At 34.8% G+C, this 25,886-nt stretch overlaps 1 protein-coding gene across 6 annotated transcripts in view; it reads left to right on the top strand.

Moving 5' to 3' along the window:
* LOC118201509 (mitochondrial GTPase 1) overlaps nt 1-25,886 on the top strand; it is a 131,376-nt gene that overhangs the window by 33,044 nt on the left and 72,446 nt on the right. The window lies entirely within an intron of this gene.

Below are 25,886 nucleotides of genomic sequence, written 5' to 3' on the forward strand. Positions count from 1 at the left end.
ATTAACATAATTCTTACAAGCTAGCTACTGCGGAAATTTGGGGGTTCGAAATCTTTTGTAGGCTATTTCAACACTAGAATATCTTTATATATATATAAGCGGCTTAAGTGTCTGTCGGCGATAGTTTATTGTTGCCACTCGGAAAAATGAGCGTGGAAATAAACGTTTCTGCAGGTTTTAATTAATATCTCACCCGATAAAAGTCGTATGAAGATGAGAGCAGTAGCGATGGATTCGGAGAATTTTTTGGAATCTGAGGATACATGTCTCGACTTTCAACTCTGCGCCGTTCTGTAGATATTCGCGAAAAAAGAATTTGGCATGCAGCCAAATCTCGCTAATAATGAAAACCCAAGAAAGAAAGGGGAAAATTAGCTTTTAATTAATATCTTGGCTAATTAAAATCCGACGAACAGACACGAATGGTCAAAATGGCGTGCCACGCACCTGTGGAATCCAACGGTGGGCTTCGCTAAGCCCGGGAGCCAGCCATTTCGGAGGAGATGATGTTACTTCACCCCATATATATATGCAGCTTAAGTGTCTGTTTGTTGCCGATAGCTTATTGGTTGCTTGCGTAACTGTACTAGCCAGTGGGTGAAGTTGCCACGGCACAGGGATGCCATTTTAATTGAGATATAGACAATTTCCTGTAAAACTTGCCTTTGCTATGACCATCCATAAGTCTCAGGGTCAAACGCTTGAGAGTCTTGGCATTTTTTTACCTGAGCCTGCATTTGAACATGGTCAGCTTTATGTTGCTTGTTCAACAGTTCGTGAAAGAACGGATGTAAAATTAAAAATAATGGATGGTCCTCTGCAAAGCGAGCTTAAAAATGATGGAAAGATCTGCACAAGAAATGTTGTGTACAAAGAGATCTTTGACATGTGAATTAACATTTCATTATTTAAAACACCTTTATTGATTGAGCTGGCGGTGGCTCTTAAGAAATGTACCGCCAGTGGTTTCCTTCATTGCTCTCTACTTTAAGCAATTAAGCAAGTAGAAGGGGGGAACCCCATGAGGCAGTAAGCAAAGGGGCATCCTCACCGCTTGCCCTGGGTAATTCAGTTTGAATTAGCAGACACCTTTGCACAAATCATTTTAATTACAATTTATAAAATCTAGAGCAGTGGTTATTTCGTATGACCGCCGGGCTTTCTAGTATTGCATATGCTACATGAAATAACACTGTTCTTAAATTTCTATAATCAACCAGCATATAATAATAAAACGTTATAATGTGTAAAAGATAGTTTGGGTGAAGGTAGGCTTTCAACTGATGCAGAAGCTGAATGTTAGCTAAGTACTAAATTCACATTATGATAATTATTTGTTAAATAATAATACAACTACTTTAACAGAATTCCAATTAATTATACTAAGACAAAGATAACTTGCAAACAAGCATAAATACTAATAAAGAGTTGCTGAGTATAACATAATATATAGGTAAAATTATGCAGAGGAAGTCAAATAAATATGCATAAGTGCATAATAATGAAGAAAAGTTAGTTAAAGGGTGTAATGCTATCGTTATTGTTATGCTTACTAAATAAACATGGCTGACACTTTTAGCAGCGAGATTGATATTAATTGGAAAATTATATTTAAACTGCACTAGCCCTTGAAGAACGGTAGTTAGGACAGAAATAAAAGTACTGTAATTTCGCACGTATAGTCCGCAGACACGATTTTATATAAAAAGAATTTCAAAAATCGCCAGATAGTCCGCACCACCGGATAGTCCGAGGACTATACGTCCAAAATTACGTTTTTTTAATACGGCAATATTAATGTATTTTAGAAACAAAGAACTAAGTATAAATAGGAAAAAAGTACTTACTTTTTCAGCATCACTATCTTCACTGTCAGTGATATTGCTTTTATAAATCCCGATCGGATGGTTGACACTTTAACACTTTTCCAGGATTTATCGACCCATTCGGCAACTTCAGTGTATGAAGCGCGTCTCATATTTCCTCCTTTTGTGAAAGTATGTAAACCTTCCGACATCCAGATCTCCCAGCAAGCACGTACGTGGGACTTGAAACTTTTGTTCACGTTAATATCCAGAGGTTGCAGAATTTTTGTTAAACCTCCTGGAATAATGCTAAGTTCAGCATTGATGTTTTTTTTTTTTTAGCTTCCCCCTTTACACTGTCTTTTATGTGTGCCCTCATGGAATCCATAATTAGTACTCCTTTGGAATTGAAAAAGGCACCTTCTCTCTTCTTCCAAACTTCTTGAAACCAATTGAGCATAATGTCCTTGTTGCACCAACCCTTTTCATTGCACCGTATTACGACACTTCGAGGAAAATTTTCCTTGGGAATTGTTTTTCTCTTAAAGATTAAGAGCAGCTTCAACTTTGTGCCGTCAGCACAGCAGGTGAGCATCACTGTGAATTGGGTCTTTTTTTGACCAGTTGTTGTTATTAATATTGTTTTCACTTCACAAGTATCAATGGTGCGATTTGGTGGGCAATCAAATGTTAATGGAACTTCGTCCATATTTATAATATATTTTAGGGAATGCTTCCCTTTTGCAATAACTTTCTTTGTAAACTGAAGGAAAGAAGCTTTTTTTTTTCCCATCTACGTTGTCTGGAACAGCCTGACACATTGTCGTTCTGCTGCGAACTCTCAAGTTTTTACGACGCATGAAGCGGTAAACCCAATTTATTCCTCCCTTGAAATCCGTTATCTGCAACTCTTCTGCCATGGACTTCGCTCAGAGACGGATTTTAACTGTTGAAATGGAGCGTCCGGCATTTCTTTGGTCAAGAACCCATGTCAGTAAATTTTCCTGTAAAGCTGTCCATTTTACTTTTCCATGCCGATTGGATCGCTTTCTTCCTATGCTTTTTAACACATCCTTTTGTTTGCACCAATTTCTCACCACTTTCTCGTCTACTTCAAAATAACGGCCTGCTTCTCTATTTCCATCTTTTTCAGTTTTCTCAACTACCTTGAGTTTAAACTCAGCAGTAAAACTCCGGCGATGTTTCATCAATGTTATAGAAGATGAAAGACAAAATACGAAAACAAAATACTGTGCAACGTGCTATCCTCATGACAAGTGGTAATGAAATGTGACTTTCGACCCCACTAACTCGGTGTTGCCAAACCACGCTTATAAGTAAACGAATCACGCTTTTTTTTTCGTACTCCAGGTACTTGCTACTAAGGCTCCTAAAAACCCAGCTGACGCATCAACTACTTTTGCCCCTCCCGGCAGTTGCGCTAAAGCAGTGCAAAAGATACTGGGATACAAGACTCTGGTTGCGCTAAGTGAGTGCTCATATTGTGGCATTGCTTGATGCGCCAGCCTGGATTTTAGGAGCTCTACTTGCTACTACTCATTCGTTCTGCACTATGCTCTATGGTTTACTATCGGTACGATACGTACGAATGTTTTCTTGGAATCTCGCACTTTTTTATATTTGATCATCGGCAGTTCACGACAGCATGTTTTTTAAATTTCAACGATTTTACCCATGAACAACCAGCGTATTATCCTCACTGGTGAATAGTCCGCAGCTTCAAAAGTTCGCATTTTAAACACAGATAGTCCGCGGACTATACGCGCGAAATTACGGTAAATAAGAGTATTAAATAAGCCTAGTGTAGCTGTCTTCGTCCGAACAGAATTGAAGCACTTGTATTTTTAAACTGAAAGTCGAAAATAACAATTTCTGGACTTAGAAAAGATTCCCATTCATTCTTCGGTCTTTTTCATAAACACATTAACAGCAACACGATGTTACCGCAGCAAATCCGTCGACGGTGTGGCTGTGAGAAAAACGGGCATGGAACTTTGACGGAATGTGGTTATCACATAACAATTTCAGACGCATTACACTGTTCACTGAATAATGGAATTGTCAAGTTAATGTTAAAAAGTAAAATGCATATCAAAGATTTATGTGGCTATAATTTCAGACTCCGAATAAATAATAGTTCAAGGTTGAAGGGTTATAATATGAGACAGTACTGTTTGTTATCATTTTAAAATAAAAAGCGGAGCTACACATGCATTTCGTTTTTTTTAAAAAAATTCTCTATTTTAGAAGAATAAAGTGGTTAGAAAGAACGTTTTGTATATGGATATATTTGATTGATGTACTGCAAGCATAAACATTTATTACACATTTTATCAGACAAATCAAGAAAATAAATAATTAATTATATTACAGTAATTATTAATTTTAAATGCATTTTCCAGAAATTGATTAAAATAAAAACTGAAATTTTCCGGAAAATCTTGTTTGGAGACAATTTGGCGTCCCTCTGCGAGTGGTGCCCAGGGCATCATACAGCCCCCCCGTTGCTAGGCCACTGCCCTTATGCAAGCAGTTATTCGGCTTGGCATCGATTGATAAAGGATGCAAATGTCCTCCTGAGGGATATCGTGCCAAATTTTGTCCAACTGGTGCGTTAGATCGTCAACATCCTGAGCTGATTGGAGGACCCTGCCCAAAATGCTCCAAACGTGCTCAATAGGAGAGAGATCCAGCGACTTTGCTGGCCAAGGTAATGTTCGATAAGCACTAAGGCAAGTCGTAGAAACGTGCAGTGAGGGGGCGGGCATTATCTTGCTGAAATGTAAGCCCAGGGTGGTGTGACATGAAGGGTAACACAACGGGCCTTAGAACTTTGTCGACGTATTGCTGTGCTGTAAGGTTGCAATGGATGACAACTAAAGGGGTCCTACTATAAAACGAAATGGCACCCTAGACCATCACTCCTGGTTGTCGGCCTGTCTGCCGGAAGACAGTCAGGTTGGCATCACACCACTGTCCAGGGCGTCTCCAGACTCGACTTGTCTAGTCATCGGGACTCAGTTCAAAGCGGGACTCATCACTAAAGACTATTCTACTCCAGTCAGTGACATTCTAGTGTGAATGAGCCCGACACCACTGCAAACGGGCTTGACGTTGTACAGAGGTTAATGGTAGTTTTTGGAAGAGGCGCCGTTATCTCAGCCCCCTTTCTGTGAGCCGTCTATGAACGATCCTTGCGGTCATTGAAACACTAGTTGCACGTACAGTCGATGATAATGATGAATCTGAGGCTGTGAGTGCCGCTCTGACAATTGCTCGATCTTCACGTTCTGTCATTTCTTTAGGCCTACTGCTTCCTTCTTGATGCTGCGTGCGGCCATGGTTCACCCATTCCTGCCAACATCGTCTAATAGTGGCATCGCTCGTGCTCAAATGTCAAGCTGTTCGCCAATAAGACCAATCAGTTTCTTTGAGCCCAACTACACGACCTCTCTGAAATTTTAAATGACATCTGTGCATATCGTTTGCGCGCCTGTCTACCAGAGTACACGGAATGAAATTCGTGAAGAATTTATGACCTGGAATCGTAATTTCTCTTCTTAAATATTTTGCCAGTTGTGCAGATCAGATGCACTGTAGTGACAACAGTTCATTCATTGGCAGCCAAAATGTAAAATTTTGCACTGTATGCATATCAATTTGTATCCAATTTGCTTTATATCTTCTCAGTGCGTTGTGGTGCGTCCTTTTTTTTTTTTTTTTTTTTTTTTTTTTTTTTTTTTTTTTGTCTAAGAGTGTATTTCTCTTTAATGGAATTCTGTGTGTTTATTAAATGCAGGAATCTTCTTTAAAATGTCCACACACAGTTCCAGATGACTTAAGTCACCTAACAAAGTGTTGTCTTAAAGATGATTTTTCATAATAGTGGTTATCAATTTATGTAAAGAATTTATTTATTACATATTATTAATTCATTGATTAGAAACTTTTGAAGTGTGTTAAAAACACTAATGTAATAGAAACGCTGTGCACTACTAAGTCCAAAATCCAGATGTCCAATATCTTTAATGATCTAAAATCCAAACCTCCAGATCACCAGCAACTTTTTTTATGCTTATTATTTTTTGCTTTCATCAGTGTATGACTATCAACATGCTGCAGCTTGAGAAATGATTTACATAATCTATCTATCTATCTGTTAAATTATCACCAGGAATATCATGCACGATGTGTCTAACTCTTTAAAATAATACTGTTATAGCTCATCATGTAAAAAGTTTGTTGGTTAATTTCCTTGTGGGAGATCTGAGGTGATGGAAAGGAAAGTTCGAAGGAATATTCATGTTAGAATTTTAATATTTGCAATTTTGTCTACAATAATAAGCCAAAGCTTTTCCATGGTGGTTTTAATCTTCTTACATCTTTTGGCTATCTGTATGAGTTTGAAGAAATTAATTCTTTCATTCACATTTAAGGTTAGCTTTTTAAGGAGTCAGTGTGTTCATTTTGGAGCTAATACTTCACACGTGCAGTGACATTTCCTTTGGGTGTTGGAATGTTATTATGACATTTCCTTTGGGTGTTGGAATTCTTCACTCTCTGTGGGAGCTTTTTGTCTTCTTTTTGATGCAAAATTTGGGGTAGAATTCACATTTCTTCTATGAGATCAAGTGATCCAGTTTACAGTGGGCACATGTTGCTTCACTTCGGGAAAAGTACATATATAGGTTAGGTGACCTTGACTACACTTCATACATCTGGGAGGCCTGTTGCAGAAGATCTGACCATGGCCACATCTCTGATGCCAAAAACAAATTTTTAACTCACTCTGCAATGTCTAAATTTGACAAGGAGATCCCAAACCATCATCAGGGAGTAGATACATCTGCCTTCGTCCATTCTTTTCAATGAAAAGAAAAACACAGGAAACTTCTTTGCAGTATCTTTTCTTCATAAACCGAATAAACTTTATTGCAGGGAATCCGTTGGCAACAAGTTCTGTCTCAGTTTCTATGTGGTCAGAATCAACAGGTAAACCTCGGATGAAAACCTTGATGCAAGTATCTGCCTTTCCCCCATAAATGCTAAAAGGAATATCCTTCTTAAGAAATAGTTCAAAATGGTATTTTTTATTTCAACTAGAATCAAAGAAAAGAGTAAATTAGTCTCTAGAGAGCATTGCATTGTATCCTTGTATTACATGCTTAGAGAAAAGACTTCATAATTCTTTCCAAGTGATCTCTGATTTTGGACAGATTAGTAGAGGTAATCCTTTATGTTCAAGATTTGATGTGGTATCAGAAGTGGCAATAATGTATTCGTCTTCCGATTTCATGTTTTCATCATGGCATTCCATTTTATTATCATCAGAAGCATCAACATCTAATGATTCAAACTGGCTATTTGTAGAAGAGACAGAAAGAAGGGCCTGGACTGATGTCTTCTTAGTAAATTTTGTGGGAGTAATCCAGTTTTCATTAAAATTCATCTGCTGGGAAGTATTTTCCGAGTTATTTTTAACAGCGATATTCAATTTAGGAGACTTCTTGAACTCTTTTTTTTTTCTTCTCAGGGAAGGAACAGCAACAATTGACATCTTTTTGAATAAATTTGATCTGTTAGGGACTCTGAATTGATCACAATTAAGGTTTTCTTCAGCCATCAACACAATAAACGATAAAAAAACACTTTTCATCTTTCATAATCATCAATAATTCATCAATAATCATCAATACCATGGTCAATAATCCATGAAAGGCTATTTTCTGATCATGTCAAAAACTTCATCGGGGGGGGGGGGAGCTTCACTTTTTGTTTTTCGTACAAAGATAGGCCCTTTATCTCAGTTCAATAGAAATATCATAAATTGCTGCCCAGTGTGCCTGTCTCCTCATCACTGAAGTGGAAGCAAAGAAGTAATCGAGATAATAAAGAGAACACAAACTTTCGTAGACACTGACTACATATATTAAAAACTTTACATTAATAACATGTTAAAAAATTAATATTTAGATAATTTCATATTTATAGATTCCATATCATGTGCTGCTTATAATGAGAGTTTCCTTTACCTCACTTGGTGTCTCTTAGAACCCAAACCAGAATCAAAACTTTTTCATGCTGGTTTCTTCTCAACACTTCCCATCATAAGCTTGGGCAACTACCAAAACTCAGCATTATTTGCAGTCTGAATGCCTGTGTGGTTTGCATATCAATTGTGCACTCCATGAAGTTTTGGTACCACTAGACTCTTTAGTCTTCTCAGCACTTGCTGCATCCAGATGAGAATCTGTCAGTTCTAATGGAGAAAGTTTTTCTACAGGAAGTAAAGTACCAGACTTGGCTTTGATTTTTGCTACTCCCATGAATCCATCCTTGCCGGGATAAACTTCTAGAACTATTCCAAGGGGACAGTTCATTCGCTTTGTGTTTTCTGTCCAACTGATGACAACATCTCCAATTTGCAAAGCTTTCGACTTTTTGCTGTTTAAAGTTGATTTTCGTAGTTGACCAAGATGTTCTGCACGAAATCGTGTTTGTAGGTCGTGACAAATTTTTTGAATATAAACGTGTCATTTATTCAATTTAAGGTGGTCTATACTGTCTAAATTGGGTACTGTTATTTCCCTAATTTCCTTCAAAAACATCTCAGTAGTAATAGAATTAAGGTCTTGAAATATATTAAAGAACACAAGTTTTTAATATTCTCACAGTTGTACAGTACTGTTGACATTTCCTCATAATTGAGCGATGTCCTTCCAAAAACTTTTCTTAAAATTCTTTTCAACATTCCAATTAATCGTTCCCAAAACCGCCAAAACATGGCACCGAGGGAGGAACAAATTTCCATTCAGCATAAGAAAAATTGCTGTCAGCTTTAAATTTCACAAAATCAATACTTTTCAATAGATTTTGCACTCCAACGAAATTAGTTCCATAATCAGTTAAATGACTGACATGCGACCTCTTCTATGTATGAATCACCTTAGTCCAAGTAAAATATTTTCTATGGATATAGATGTCAAAAATTCAAGATGCACTGCTCTAAACACAGTGAATACCAGTATTAATATCCAAGCTTTGTGTCCATTTTTCAGTATAAGAGGACCAGTAAGATCCACCCCAACAGTTTCGGAAACAGATGTGTTTCTCTCTCTATCTTCAGGTAAAACTGCTTCTAGGACTTCTAGAGACTGAGGTTTGAATTGTTTATAAGTAGTGCATGACCTTATATTCTTCTCATTCTACTCTTCCAAATCTAGAAGTTCTGTCTCAACTCAGCCATTAATAACTGTACTGCACAATTGCCTAGCTCTCTTATGTTTCCACATTATAAGCTGTTTCACGACATGATGTTTGGAGGATAAAAAAAACTGGAATGCTAAAATTAACGTCATCTTCATGCATAAAAATTTTGGTTTTTATTCTTAAAAATCCATTGCAATCGGTGGAAATTTGGAGCACTTTCAGTCCTTTATTCGATTGATTTGCAAAAACTTCATCCTGAACTTGTTTAAGTATAACACATTTTGTCCATTGTAGTTCATGACAGTTTAATTGACCGAATACTCTATTTCCTCTAGACTTCTTAGAATTATTGAAAAATCTGAAAATCCAATCAGTGGAATTTTTACATAACCTGGATAATGGTGGTAGAAAAATTTTTTATTATCTTCCGTATTCGAGGCTGTTATCTTTTTCTTTTCAGAATTCACAATATCCATATTTGCTAGGATATTACTTTTAGTCCATTATTCTTCTGGTTTCAGTAACCAGTCAGTTCAATCACCATTGCGTTTTCAGAATAGACTGAATGGCAGATGTGCAGTGTTTAGTCTCATGGAACATGTCTCTGTCAATCGATTGATAATAAACTTCTTATTTCTTTTACTTGGTTGAATACAAAAGTAGCCTAAGTCTTTTTTTCTTTATCCAATGTAGGACATCCATGGAATCTGACCACTAAAAGGTCTTCAAATTGTCGAAATTCAAGTCTTTCTTCACCGAATTGGATAATCTTGCATCGAAATTGCAAGCTAAAAGTTCTAATCTGGGTATGGATAGATCCTTTAAAGGTGCTTCTTTTGATCTTGTTTGAACTAATTGACAGGTTACTCTTTCTGCTTTCTCTGCTTGAAGGAAAATACAGGTTGCATTAAATTCTAATTCTGATAACCTACGAGGAATCTTCACTGCTTTTAGTTTATGTAACTTATTTTTCCAGTTTTGAAACCTTTATGCTATATCTTCAGATAGTTTAGCATCCCAAAATGCTTCTATTTTCCAACACTCCTTGAAGGAGCAATTTCGGTACTATCGTTATTGAACATTTGAACCCTACTGGGTCAAAAGTCCAATGTGCTACTGATAAGATCCTTCATTTAATAACTGGCACATCCTTATTCTCCCACATCAAATAACTCACATGACAGAGTATCATCTTTGGTATTTTAAGTCAGACCTAACACTGACACATCAAAATCTTCTACATTAGAGGAGTCATCCTTTGAGTGTTCATTTGCTTCAGGAATATTGTCTTTCTAACCTACATAAGTCAAATCTAGCTGCACTTAGTATCTTCTTCGATTCCGTTCCAAAATGTTCTAGTTCACTAACTGATGCTGCACTAGTAGCACAATTGTCTATATACAAGGAAGCTTTGAGTTTCTGAGCAAAAGGTTTCAAATTCTTCCACATGATCCAAAATATGATTTAAGACTGAAAAGAAAGTGACTGCAGTTAATGTCAAAAACTATCAGTTAATATCTATGCATAATTACATTATCAGGATTACCATCTTTCCACCAAAAGAAACGTAAATAGTTTCTGTCATGGTCACGTATCTGTAACACTTTGTGGATATCAGCAATAACTTCAAATTTGCCCCATCTAAATCTATTAAGAGTGAACGGTGTGAGCTCGATTAATTTTGGGCTCCTTACCAAACATTCATTCAATGAGTACAGAATTTTTAGTTTTTGCAAAGCCATCGAAAACCGGTCGTACTTTTGTTGTTGAATTTTCTTTGAAAACTGCTCTGTGCGGCAAATAAAGGTGACACGTTCACCTTGGCTAGGATCAATGCATTCTATAGTACCTTCCTTTTCATATTCATGGAATGGTTTTGGTAATATTTCAATTTATTTACAGCATTAAAGCACAGTGTTTTTAAGTCTTCGGTAGGCTAAATCTCTGTTACTAGGTGAAGGTGGATCACCCTACAACCAGGTTAACTAAACTTCATATGTTCCAGAATCATATCTACTTACTGTATCATATCTACTTACTGTAAGTGTTTTAATGCAAGTACTTGAGTTTAAATTTTAGTTCTCTTGTCACTTACGTCTTTGGTCCCTAATGTATTTGAATTCTAGAGATCTGATATTTTTGCATTATTTACATGAAGAAATAACACTAATATCGAACTGTTTGCAGAAGTATCCTTTGTCTCAAATTAACTCATTTATGTCCACCCTAAGAGTGTCTGAACAGCAACTAAACCTCCTTAAAGTTATTTTATATTTCCTGTTAATAATTTTCCTGCATAATGCTCTGTGAGTAAATTAATTTGATCCAGATTATTATCATACCAACAGGATCTGTTGTTTATAGCCGTGTCACTCATAAAAATACCAATACAGTTAAAAGTCGTTAATCCGGACACCCATAATCCGGAATGATCTATAATCCGGACCTCAAAGCTACAAACTTTCTGTTCATGCTTCAACGCATAATGCGTCCACGCATGCGCGTAATACTTTTACGCAGGCGCATAATAGTTTTATGCATACGCATTTAATGTATAACGGACGGTATAAGCTAAGCTAAAATGATATAATTATCTATTTCAGTTAATGTTGCAGATTGCGTTGTTCCTTAATCTTCGAATTGGATCCGGCTTATTATTTTTTGCAGACTGTTAGAGCAATTTTATAAAAGTAAGCTTGAACTTTCGATTATGTCAAATAGAATTTCAAAGGATCTACAAAGCGAAAGTATGTTTCGATGTCCATCAAACAAAAAGTGGAATTGCTGTAAAAAATGGATAAAGGCATATCCTTTGTTTCTCTAACCATTCCGAAATCTGTTTATCAATTTCACGCTGCTCTGCGGGCGAAAGATGGGGGGGGGATGTCACGGCACGCAATGAATTGGAAGTTGATCTGTCTGCACTATCCTTATCTTCAGGGCAGATGTTTTTATTTTATTTGGCTTATAATTCCTTACTAAATGTAGTATTTCATCTCAATGTACTCCGTCTTTGATATGATTTAAATCAAATTCCTCGTCAAAGAAGTGAAACAGAGGGTATTGAAAGAAAGTGACACAGATGTTATTGAAAACGAAAAAATTTCGATTGACAAATTAGTCGGTATTCTCGACACAGCGATTATAGGACTTGAACAGCGGAACTTTGTAACTGAACAAGAAATTATGTCTGTTTATAGAATTAAGGAGAAAGTATTATCACATAAAACGAAGCAACTTAAACAACTTATACTGAAAGAAATGTTTAATAAAGTAAACAAATAAACATTAAGCTTTTTTTTTTTTTTTTTTTTTTTTTGTAAATTTGATACCCTTTAGATCATAAATGCTCTTTATTTCATAAATTACGGTTTCATATTTTAAATTTTATAATTTCTGCATTCCATCTTACCAGATTTAAACTGATGATCTATAATCCTGAAAAATCGATAATCCAGAATCGCCGAAGTTCCGACGAGTCCGGATTAATAACTTTTGATTGTGTCTTTTAATTGGCTCAAACAATAAGAATCAGTTAATTTAGGAATAGAAGCACTAATTTTATTTTCATCTAAAACCTATAATTTACAATTAAAGCTTCCATCTACACTCGCTAGTTTAACCTGATACTTCTGGTTCACAGATATTTTTTCTAATCCCTTTAATTTCATCCTTTTAGCAACACATTTAGATACATAACTTGTTTGGCTGCTCATATCTATAATTATTCTTGCAAGATATTTTTGATTGTTTTCTGTAATATATACTATCAAGGTTTGAAGATAAACTTCATTTGAACAGTTAATGTTTGAAAGAACAGTGTTTTTGAGAAACTTCATTTACCTCAATTATTATGGCATTATTGCTAGACTGTTATTCTTTGAGAAACACATTATTTCCAAATATCTTTTTCCACAAATGCTACCCTTTAAGGTACTGTTCTGTTAACAGGGGGGACCGGGTCCAGAAAAGTATGTATGCATGTAATGGATGTGCTCATGGCAGAAGAAATATGACTGGCTTTCGAGCATCAAAAACAAAGTCTGTTTTTAATTAGCAGTCATTTCTTGTTTTCATATGGCAAGGCCTTTCCATATAAACAATCTTTGCTTAAATGCGACTCCTTTTGACAGAAGATACAGCGTTTAGATTTTAAGGTCAGAGTGCTCATTAATAACTCAGAAGCTTTTTTGTTTTTTGAATGTCCTTTTTACTCTGTTCAATTGAGTGAGGAAAGAGAACATAATCCCCAGTACATGGAAGAAAGCTATCGTTATACCTATTACTAAGCCAGGTAATGTCCCAAGAAATCCCTCAAGCTAAAGGTCAGTCACACTTATGAGTTGCATTTGCAAATTTTTTGAGAAAATGGTAAATTACTGGAGGAAAACAGTATAATCTTCACCTGTCAGAGTGGTTTACAAAAGGGCAGCTGAAGAATAGAAATGTATGTATGAATGTAGTATTTCATCTCGATTTACTCGATGTAGTTCATTTAGAAACATATATTTGCCAAGCCACTGTAAAAAGAATCCACTTGGTTTCAATAGTCTTTGATATGGAGAAGGCATATACATGACAGGACCTGAAGATATTGTATTCTCCGGGATCTCTGTGATTGTAGTTTGCATGGTAACATGCTAGTTTTTATGAATAATTTTTTTGAAGGCTAGTACTTTGCAAGTGAGACTTGGTTCTGTACTATCCAAGGTCTTTTATCAGGAAGAGGGTGTGCCTTAAGGGAGTGTTTTAAGTGTAACATTGTTTAGATTAAAAATAAATTCTGTTTTGACTTCCTCTTTCTGTTTCTGGTGCATTGTTTGTTGATGAGTATGGATTATCCAAATAAGTTGTCAAGGAATGGACATTAGGTATAGAGAGAGACAATTGCAAATTTCAATTAATAGAACCATGAACTGGTCCAATCAGCATGGATTCATCTTTTCAAGCCAGAAGACTGTTTGCGTACATTTTTGCAGGAAGCAAATTTTCTTCCTGAGCCTGAACTGTGTATTCATGAGTTGGAATGATATTCAATCATAAACTGACCTTCCTTCCCCAGGTACTATACTTGAGGAAGAAATGTTTTAAAGCATTAAATCTTCTTTAAGTCTTGGGAAATACCTCTTGGGGAGCTATGCGATCGTTGCGCTATGCTGCGTATTTACAGGAGTCTCTTTCGCTCTAAATTGGACTACAGCTCAGTGGTTTATGGTTCAGCACGGCCTTCTGTATTATTAAAACTAGATCCTATTCATCATCAGGCTTTGAGGACATGTTCTGGAGCATTTAGAACATCTCCTGTCGAAAGTCTGTATGTGGACAGTTTTGAACCATCCCTCCGTTTGAGGCGCGACCAGTTGTCTTTTTGCCTTTATTTCAAAATAGAATGACAATTAGAACAACCCGGTTAAGATCACTGAATAAAATAGCATTTTTAAATGTCTGTTTCAAGTATGTTTATCCTTCGTGCCTTATCTCTCCATACGCATCTGATCACTGATTGATGAGTATGAGTTATCCAATATAAATTGCCAGTCTATAAAGCACTTTGCTATCCCGCTTTAGAAGAATGCACAAGTGTGAATCCTTGATGTTTCTGGCAATCCAAGAAAGGAAATGCAAACAATATCATCTGCACTCAGCTAATCCTTGAGCACAGGCAAAAATACAACAGTTGTACTCTGATATACATGGATATACAACTCAGTAACTGTTAAAGTTCTTAAACTAAACTTGTGGAGGTGAGGATATCAAACTTTGTACTGCTGGGTATTCGGATACGTGGGGATAAAAGGAATTGAGCTGGCAGACATCACAGCTAAATTGGTTCATGATATGTGCAGCCAACTTATTCCATTCAGAGACATCTGCAAGGTCATCAAGAGGAAAGTCGTAGATAAGTGCCATTGCTGTGGAATCTACAGCCCAACAACAAGCTAAAAACTGTAAAACTTCTGGTTGACTATTGGGATGCAACTAGAAGCCAGAAGGAAGACGTTCTGTTAACATGTCTTAAAATCTGTCGAGCTACACATAGTTACCTCCTAAAAGCCAAGAGTGAACCTACTTGTTCAAAGTGGCTTTTTTTATTAGTTCATCATATTTTAGTAGACTGCCCCTGTTTTAAGGAACTTTTTTTGAATATTTTAATACCTATGCTAATGCTGTGATGTACCTCTTCACCATTTGATCAGGAAAGAGGTGAATGGTAACCTGTTTTCATATCTAAAAGAGATTAAATTTTATCATTTAATTTGATTTACTTTGTAGTTTTTATTAATGTTCCATATATTTTAATGTGTATTTTGTACCTTATTTGTGTCTAGTCTACATGCTTCCATCTATATTTCATGTTTCAATCATTATGTTGATAGTCATTTTGTCATCATCATGAATATATTTTTAATACTGGTTTTTACTCTCACCTGGATACATTCAAAACTCTCATCATTTGTCTGGCATATTATAACCTTTAAGGTTATGTGCCATGAAACTCAGAAACTCACCAAGTGTCCAATTTCAACATATTTGCTGACAATTCAGTACCAAATCTTCAATTTCTTTCGACATTCCTGGCCAATATAATATTTCTCTTGCTTTGATCTTGCATTTTGCTATTCCTAAATGACCATAATGAATTCTGCTTAACATATCTTTTTGTAAACTTCTTGGTACAATGAATTGGAAGTAGATCTGTCAGCACTATCCTTATCTTCAGGGCAGATGTTTTTATTTTATTTGGCTTATAATTCCTTACTAAATGTAGTATTTCATCTCGATTTACTCCGTCTTTGATATGATTTAAATCAAATTCCTCGTCGTTGTAATTCGCTTCCGAATTATAATCAAATTCTTTGTCATTATAATTCGCTTCCGATAGTGAAGAAAGTGACACAGAGGTTATTGAAAACAAAAAAATTTTGATTGACAAATTAGTCGGTATTCTCGACACAGCAATTATAGGACTTGAACAGCGGAATTTTGTAACTGAAGAAGAAATTATGTCTGCTTATAGAATTAAAGAGAAAGTATTATCACATAAAATGAAGCAACTTTAACAACTTACATTGAAAGAAATGTTTAATAAAGTAAACAAATAAATATTAAGCTTATTTTTTTGTAAATTTTGATACCCTTTAGATCATAATTGTTCTTTATTTCATAAATTATGGTTTCATATTTTTAATTTTGTAATTTCTGCATGCCATCTTACCAGATTTTAAACTGATGATCTATAATACGGAAAAATCGATAATCCTGAATTGCCGAAATCCCAACGAGTCCGGATTAACGACTTTTGACTGTATCAACTTTTCCCGTTCTTGCCAGTTGCTTTTTAATGATTTAATAAATTAAGTGAAATTTTCCTATGGGTCTCTATTTTGCCAACAGTTCCTGGTTTTAATTTAATGTGATAGGTATATCCAGTTAAATTCCCATTTCCTTTAAATAAATCTTGATATCCGTTTAAAGATTCTAGTAACTTTTCATTAGATTCAGGATTTACTATACAAATCCTTTGTACTAGGTTTAATTTTTGTAATGTAGGCAGTGCCGGATTTAGCATTTTTCTTAGGCAGGGCAAAAACTTAAAACTGCCGCCATCACCCATCTTCCTTGAAGTTTCTCAAACAAATTTTATTTTTTTAAATAAATGCAGAAATAGGTAGGTTTTGAGATAAAATCTAAAATCCATTTTACAGTAAGAAATTCTTTATATGCCATTTGTGTTATAAAAGAAATATACATAACAAATGGCTTAGTTTGTTTACTTATGGCAAAACATAAGAGAGCTACCTGCCTAAGAGAAGAGATGTCTTCACTGAAGACTTTCTAAGAGTAATTGGCTCTTAACGGAAGTTATGCATGAGCAAAACGATGGAAACACCCATGCAGCCAACTGATTCGCGGGGTTCTAACGCTCGACCGAATTACCAGTATTCAGACTTTACCACTCAGCCGCTGATGGTCCGACATACATGTCAAAAGTTACATAATTAAAAGCCCGTGCGAACCGTCCTAATGCAGTTGCTTCTCCGGTGCACTGAAATAATCAAATTTACATTTTTCCCTGAAATAGGAATTTTTTTCAATATTTGCAATAATGCCTACTCATACTAAAATGATACTAATAGAAAACGTTTCCATTAAATACTAAAATAGTTCAGCACCATACGAAAATGGAAATCAAACATTGCTAAATAATAAGAAAAATTCATTTAAACAAATATAAGCAAATTACAAATCACTAATGCAATGGATTGAATAATTTTATACCAATTTCTCGACACTAACAGAGTATTTTTCTAAATTAACAGCACCTTTAACCTGGCACTTTAAAATTCTACTTCACTAAAACGCCTTTATGTAGGCTACTCAAGAACTCTACTATCATCCTCACACAGCCCGATAATGTAATAAATATTTACCTATTCACAAAAAAGACTATTTTTGTACTGTAATAATCAAATTTATGTTTTATTTGAAATATGCAGTTTTGCAATATTTTCAACAGTAATTAACCATACTAATGGAAAGTAATTCAGTACTAAATACTAAAGCAGTTCAGCAGAGTACGAAAAATAGAAATGGCACATTACTAATAATACCTTAAAAGAATACATACAAGTTACAAATCAATAATGCAATGAATAATTAAATTAAGTTTTTTTTAATAGCATACTTAAATAAGCCCTAATGTTCAATCATATATGCACTCGAAATAAAAATAATCTCTAGTTACAAAGAATAGATTACATGAATTGATACAATAGATGAGCTGATTAATTAAGTAACTATCATTAGCTATACATAACAACAATATGGCTACTGCTGAAAGGAAAAAGTTAGTATTTGTACTTCTTTTCATAATTTTCATTCATAATTTTAAGTTCTTACCTAACCCTCTTAAAATATTACGGATTAAAATTTTACTCTGTGAGCCTTTTGTTCTACAAATAAATCTATGGCATTGTCATACTTAACTTGATGTGCTATTTGATTTTCGATTGCCAGAATTGAGAGACTTGATAAACACTCCTGGCTCATCAATGATTGCAGATAGTGTTTAATTAGTTTTAATTTGCTAAAACTTTGCTCATAGCTTGCAGATGTAATCGGAAGCGTAGAGTAAATCCTCAAGGCAATACAAATATTGTAAAAGGCATCCTTAAAAAATCATAGGTGTAGTTCTGTTGCAAGAGGTAGAAAGCTGTAGCCTTTTTTATGTCGACGAATAACATTGGGGCTTGTTCTTTAAAAATGCAAATTTCCTGGCAGAACTCAAATGCATTTAGATCTCTCTCATATTTTCGTGCAAGATCTGTTCCCTTCCTTTGGAAATCAGTTGACATATTCAATATTTCACATTCTTTGACAAATGCAAAATTTAAATTTAGTGTAGTAGCGCTGTTTACCCTCGTTTTAATTTCTGATAAGATTCGATCAAATAAAATTTCCATTGCAATAGAAAATAGCTGAACAGGATGAAGTGTTCGTGATTTGTCCTTGCACAATTCATTAAATTGCATTTTGCACCTTAGAATTAGTTTATTTGTCAGAATAGGTTCAATCTCAATTTTTTCGGATGCTGCCTTAGATTCTTCTATTCAATATATCATAGGAATTTCTCTCATTTTTTGCAAATTTTTAGCCCAACCTTCCATTAATGTGATGGAAAGCGCAAGAATAATATCTTCCTTTTGAATTTCAATATTTATTTGATTGATTTGTTGAAGAATATTAGCCCAAACTGTCAGGTTGTTAATAAAATCAAAATTTTTTACAACATGTAGCAGATGTTTGCTTGGTACTTTGATTCTGCCCTAAAAGAAAGATAATTTCTTTCAGGGATTTTACTACTTCTGGTAAATTTGTTAGAAGGGCTTTCAGAGCCACATATTTTGCCAACCATCTCGTCTGGCTGCGTCCTTTGAAGTTGGTTTTTGTACATCTTTTCGTAATATCTCATTGAATAGTGGATCCAACAAAAAAGCTATATATCTTCTGGATAATTCCAAATAGCTTAACTGCTTCGGGGCAAGATGAGGCAGAATGCATACTGACAAGATTCAAAGAGTAAGCCAAACATCACACATATTAAGCCAGCTTATTCACTTGCAATCCTGGCTTGTACTCCTTTATAAGTACCGGCCATATTAGATCCCTTATCATCAGATTGACTACGACATTGTCCAACATCCATACTATCAAGTGTCAGTTTTCCCACAATCCATTGAGAAATATATTTTCCTGTCTTTCCGTGAACTTCTATGAAATCAATAAAGCTCTCTTTCATTTCATACACATATTTTTTACGTATCGAATGATACGTAAAAATTCGGCTCATTTGTTCTGTATGCGACACGTTTGGAATGCAATCGAACATTATTGTATAATGCAGCCAAAAAGTCCATAATCCGGACTTGTTGGAACTTCGGCAATTCCAGATTAGGGGTTTTTCCGGATTATAGATCATCAATTTAAATCTGGTAAAATGGCATGCAGAAATTACACAATTAAAAATATGAAACCGTAATTTATGAAATAAAGAGCAATTATAATCTAAATGGTATAAAAAAAAAGCTTAATATTTATTTGTTTACCTTATTAAACATTTCTTTCAATTTAAGTTGCTTCATTTTTTGTGCTAATACTTTCTCTTTAATTCCATAAACAGACATAATTTCTTGTTTTCCACTGTTCAAGTCCTGTAATTGCTGTATCGAGAATACCGACTAACTTGTCAATCGAAATGTGTCGGACATCGAAACATGTTTTCACTTTGTAGATCCTTTGGCAGCTCCAGAATTAGAAACTCTTTTTGACATAATCGAAAGTTCAAGTTTAATTTTTATAAAATTGCTCTAACAGTCTGCAAAAAAATAATAAGCCGGATCCAATTAGAAGATTAAGGAACAGCGCAATCTGCAACATTAACTGAAATGCCTTAGAATCAGTAAAGATAATTTTAGCCTAGCTTATGCCGCCCATTATACATTAAACATGCGTGTGTAAAGCATACAAAAAAAAGTTTGTGGCTTTGAGGTCCGGATTATGGATCATTCCGGATAATGGACGTTCGGATTACAGACTTTGCTCTGTATTTGGCTTCTTTATCATTTAAAATGCTATTGCAAACTGTTTTCACCATTATATCAGTAATTTCATTTTGAATTATCTTTGTTAAATATGATACTTGTCCCTTTTTTAGGTGTTCTAACTGGTACTTAAGAGTTGAGTTATGTTCGACTATCAGAGTCATTAAATTCAAAAAATTGCCTTGACTAGGCCGAGGACACTTTGTGAGCAGACTGCTAGGTGTTTCATCAGACCCATGGAAAGAAAGACAGTTTTTTGAAACATACAGTACGGCATCCTTAATTATCTGTAAGGTCTCTCTCCATTTTTTTCTTTGTGTGAATTAGTCGCTTAATGTCACATTCGATTTCATTTGTTGTAATCGAATTTTCCACTCAATCAGGCACTCTCTGTGGATTTCGGATGTTTTGTGCTCAGTTAACCTTTCTGAAGCTTTTTTCCAATAAATGAATCCCGTAGTACACAGTGCTGATGTAGCGGCAGTGGCATGTTTCTGGTAAATCTTACACGGTGTACAGAAATTGCATTTTTAATTTTAGAATATATGAGCCAAGATCTTTTAATCTTTTCATTATTTGCTAATGTTCTGTGCCACAATGAAGATGTCAAATGTCTTTCATCATGTTCAGTTGACCTAAGGTCTCTACGCTTTCTGGATGTTTTTCGGCTGATAATACAGCTTGAATACTTAAGAAAGATTGTTGCTGATCATTCATTTTTTCTGTGATCGGCCAGCTACCTGGGTCTGACAAATCAAAATTTTTTAAATCCTCTTTCTGCTGTCCACACGCACCTAAATGATAAAATACTTTTTATCCTAATTTCATGTTCTCTAGATGTTCATTTGACATCGATGAAGAAGGTTGTTCTGTCAGTTGCTGTAATGTAGTCTGTTTGAGAATATTAAAAGAAGAGTCCTCATCTTGGTCATGCAAATTACAAGAAATATAGATAGCCTTTATAATTTCGGCACCATCGGAAGTTATGGCAGGGTCTGACGGTTCGTCTTTTCCATAAAGTCATTTTTTCATTTTAGCTGCAATTTTTGTTTTCTGTTTCTCTGTTCTATTTCTTTTTCCGTAAATAATACACAGTATAACTTGCCTTAATAAGAAAAGCTAAAAATTGACGTAATTACGCTCCGCGACTTCACGGCCGTGTTGCGGATGCACGCGTTTTCTGTTGTATATTTTCGACGCATATTAATTTAAATTATTTTATTGGTTCAGATTGGTCTAAGGTTAATTTGTATTGGGTATTAGGAAAAAGTTACAATTTACAATGCTTCACCATTTATTTCCCAAAATGCGCTGGTATGAAAAAGGAACCTTTGTCCTATCATTCTGTTTCTCATTTGAATATCCCTGTCTAGAGAGAGGACAACAGAGGGACTCTAGATGTCACTTACAGGGACCAAACGACAAGGCATTTATGGAGTGTCTTTGTAAAAAAATTAAATGTTGGTTTGGCAGAGAGTCAGGTTTGTCTGACTTTGTTAGTGACGTCTGGAGTCCCTCTTTTGTCCTCTCTCTGATCTTATCTTTAGAGTAATATTTGGCTGTACTTAGCTTAATTTTAACTGTTTGTTCCATTAAAAGGTTTCCGAGTAATTAAATATAAATATTTTTCAAAGAGGTTTTAAAGCTGTCTAAAACAATGTTGTATCAAAATTTGACATCATTCCAAATATGATCCAGGACCACGCTTGAATTTGCCTCGCGCAAAAGTCGATGCCCGAGGCACAGACCCCGGCTTGCCCCCCCCCCCCAGATCCGGGACTGAATGTAGGTAAACCTAAAATAGCTGGAACTGTTTTATCACATGTTCCTACTTGAAAGTCTACTTCATCTTTATCAACTTAAGATGTCTTACATAAGAACTTACATTTTCCAATTACATAAATTTTAGAACAATTGTAATTATTTAAAGTGACTTTTGATTCAGTCAAACATTTATCTCTTAAATTCAATTGTTTAAACTTAGGCAATGATAACACATTACCTGGAGAGCCAGTATCCAACTTAACAAATAAATATTTAGATTTGTCTTTCAAATCATTCTTTCTGTTTTTAGAAAATCGAAATTTATTTTCTGATCCTTAAATATATTCATTACCATTATAATGCAACTCGTGCTCTAGATCAGGGGTCTCCAAATTATGGCCCGCCAATATCATCAATTCAGCCTGCGACAGCTAATGGCTTAGTGCTGTTATTGTTGCTGTGATAAGTTAGATAAAAAACCTGAAATAATAATAACTCAGTTTTATTTACTTGCTAAGTAAAGCTGAATGACAAGGTGTCCTTTTGTAAAAAATACTAATAGATTTATGTAATTGTGATTTTCCACTGAGAATTGTTTGTAGTTGTGGACCAATTTTACTTGTACCAATTATTAAAAGAGATTTAAGATGCTCATCAGTTGACTTAGCTGTGTAAACATTCTTTGTGTACTTCATTTTGGAGAATGTTTTCTCAGTAAGTAGTACCAAAAACGGAAAACAGATATATGTAAATTATTAAATATATGTAAAATATATGTAAATTATTAAATTGTACTCTTAGAAGAAAATTGGAAGACTCTTATTAAATTCCATCAAAGATGAGTTTTGATATTTGTTCTTAATTATATTGCTGCACTGTAAATCAATAATATCCATTTGAAGTTATGTGGCTAGGATTTCAATGTCAGTATCAAAAGGATTTTAAAAAATCTTAATTTCATTCACAATGACATCAAAGCTTGAGAAACAAGTAGCAAAATTTATCTTCAAAGCACTCAAAGCTTCGAAAGCAAAATCAACAAGAAATTCAGTCTCAGTAGTGCAGCTTAAAAACATTTTTTTACGTATCTATGATTGAAACAGTATTATTTTCTGCGGGAACTATTTGATGTTAGTGTATAAATCAGGAAGAATTGTGGTTTTCTCCTTGCAATCTCAAATTCCTTTCATATGTTTTGTCAAATCAACATAGAATGCTAACTTAAACAGCCATTCGCTATTTTGTATTTCAGTAACAGGGCAATGCTTCTCATTCAAAAAATTTCAGTCACTTCTCGAAGTTCAAAAATGTACTGAAGGATTTTTCCACAGCTAAGCCAGCTTATGGGCTTACGACATTATGATATAGTAAATCATTTTCTCCAATCTCTTCAATTAACTCACGGAATTGGCGGTGACTCAGCCGAGTGGATCTGATAAAATTAACAACTGATATGACAGGATCGTTGATGAATGATACAATGTAAGATTAATGGTTTTGATCCACCATCATTTTCTACAATCTTTGACACAAGAGCAACCACTCCTTTATTTTTAATACATATTTCTGCCTCTATCATAATAATAGATTTCAAGTTTTTCCATTGAAGGTTCTTTTTATTAATGCATTTTTAATTCCTATAAAATATCTTTCCCAGTGGTTGTGCCATGAATACTATCAATATCAAGAAGTTCTTAATGCACTTCATAGCTTTTATATACTCCACGAATAAAAATCAACATATGAGCAGTATCTGACACATCTGTTGACTCATCCAAAGCTAGAGAAAACCATTCAAGATGTCTGTTTTGTACTCTTGGAACTATTTTTGTCAGACAGTTAAGATGATATATTTTCTGTGATGTCTTTTACCTTCCAAGCCACAGTTGCTGACAAACTGACAGTTTTGAATAAATGTTACTTTTCAGGGCACTTTTCTTCGGCTACTGCAATTATGCATTCTTTGATCATTTTTCCATCAGTGAATGTTTTTCTGTGTTTTGCGATTTCAAGAAGCTGGCACGAGTTACAGCATCTTGTTAATAATAAAAAGGTCTATAATTTAGCTGTATAATAAAAGCTGAAAAGATAAATAGAAATGCTTTATTCATTTTTGAAAGTGATTGAAAAAGCTCATGTGGCAGCAGATCTGTCTAAAGTATGAAATAGCTATCGTGTAAATTTATGCAGAATTATTGGTGAGTGGATTGTGGATTGGTGGTAGCCATGTTGTACTGATAGCATAGCTGCTAACTCTTCCCCTCTTTTTTTTTTTTTTTTTTTTTTTTTTTTTTTTTTTTTTGTTACATCTCCCAGCAGATCACTAAATCTCCTAGTTTTTATTTTTAGACCAAGTTTATTCCCTCAGCTCCTAAGTGATCTTCAACTTAATTTTTCTTCTGAAATTTTATTTGTTCTGAATTAACTTAATCAGCTGAAGACATTTGTAGAGTTTTATGTGAAGATTCAACCAGTGTTTAATCAGTAAATATTTGTAATTGATTTTGTTTTACATCAGTAAATGGTATGTATTATATTTATCCATACAACAGTAGGTATATATTAATTTTATTTTCATAATTTTGAAAGAACTTTCATAAATTAAAGCTTTCCTTCTCAAATCAGGATTTCTCCGTACAAAAATTGAAAATTACAAAAGAAAATTATCCAAAGAATACAAAATTTAGAAATTGTAATTAAATATTAATGTATTTCATATCAGAATCATAAACTTAAATAACCTAAATCATGTATTAAAAAGTGAATTTAAGTCAGTTTGAAGATCTTTCGAAATGATTGTGCTGTGCAGTGCAAAAACACCCAGTTTTTCTTTTTTCACAAGAACCTCCCAATTTTTCATATTTCAGGGTTGGCATGTTGATATTGAGGAGAATAAAGGGACTAAGTTATTCAACCAAATAAGCTCTATGGCAGAAGAGAGAGTGATTTATTATCACTTCTCGCACAATTTTTCGTAGATTGTGTATGTAAAGTAACTTCTACTTTTGTTCTGCCTTGGAAAGTGGTGATCCATATAAATTTTTTATATGTATGCTAAGCTACATACATTTTATTTTAAATTCAAAATTTCCTGCATTATGAGAGGAAAGGGTACAATCTTTGCTTAAATGATATACACTCTTTCGCAAAAAAATCGAAGCACCAAGAAGGACTTTCGTAATCAGGACAAAATTTGGTATGCAAAAACATCTTGATTGAACATGCAAATGATTAAAGTTTCAAGGCAAATGAACAGGAATTGCGATCATAGCACACATTTCTAGTGTTCAATTCGCAAAATATAAAACCAGTAACAGAGGTGGAAAATTTATCTTTTTTGTTGCTGCTATTGTAATTCCGTAAAGAAGGAACTAAAGATGCCATTACGACGATATCGAATACCTTACAGACAACTAAATGACTTCGAACGTGGTCGCATTGTAAGGTTGTGTGAAGCTGGGTGGTCATACTGAGCAATAGGCCTCCACCTGCAACGTATAGACACTGCTGTGCAAAGATGTTGGCAGCAGTGGTTGCTACAAGGAAATTGCTGATGAAATGAAGACTCTGGAAGGCCAAGGAGCACAAATGAGAGTCAAGATAAGGATGATTGTTAAACACCAGGCCTGAACCACCCCAACGGTATCATTGTCAACTATTCAATACACTGCAGCCACACTATACCTCCCGGGGTACCGTCCACCATCTCACGGCACTTGTCTGATGTACGTTTATGGTTACAGAGGTCTTTAAGAGGTTTGCATTGATCCCACAACATCGGTGGAGTCGTCTGGAGTGGTGTTGCAGCCAATCATCATGGCTGCCACCAGACTGGCATCGTATAGTGTTCGGATCAAATACTTATTATAATTAAACGGATCAAATACTTATTGTTTATTAAATAAAGAAGCTACAGTTATTTTAGTAATTTCGCAGGAATGATTGACAGAGCTTTGGGGGGATTTCTGCGAACTTTCATGGATTA

The sequence above is a fragment of the Stegodyphus dumicola genome, chromosome 10 (assembly GCF_044657685.1).
Source record: "Stegodyphus dumicola isolate Sdum_Otavi_A_Nest chromosome 10, ASM4465768v1".
Lineage (NCBI taxonomy): Eukaryota > Metazoa > Arthropoda > Arachnida > Araneae > Eresidae > Stegodyphus > Stegodyphus dumicola.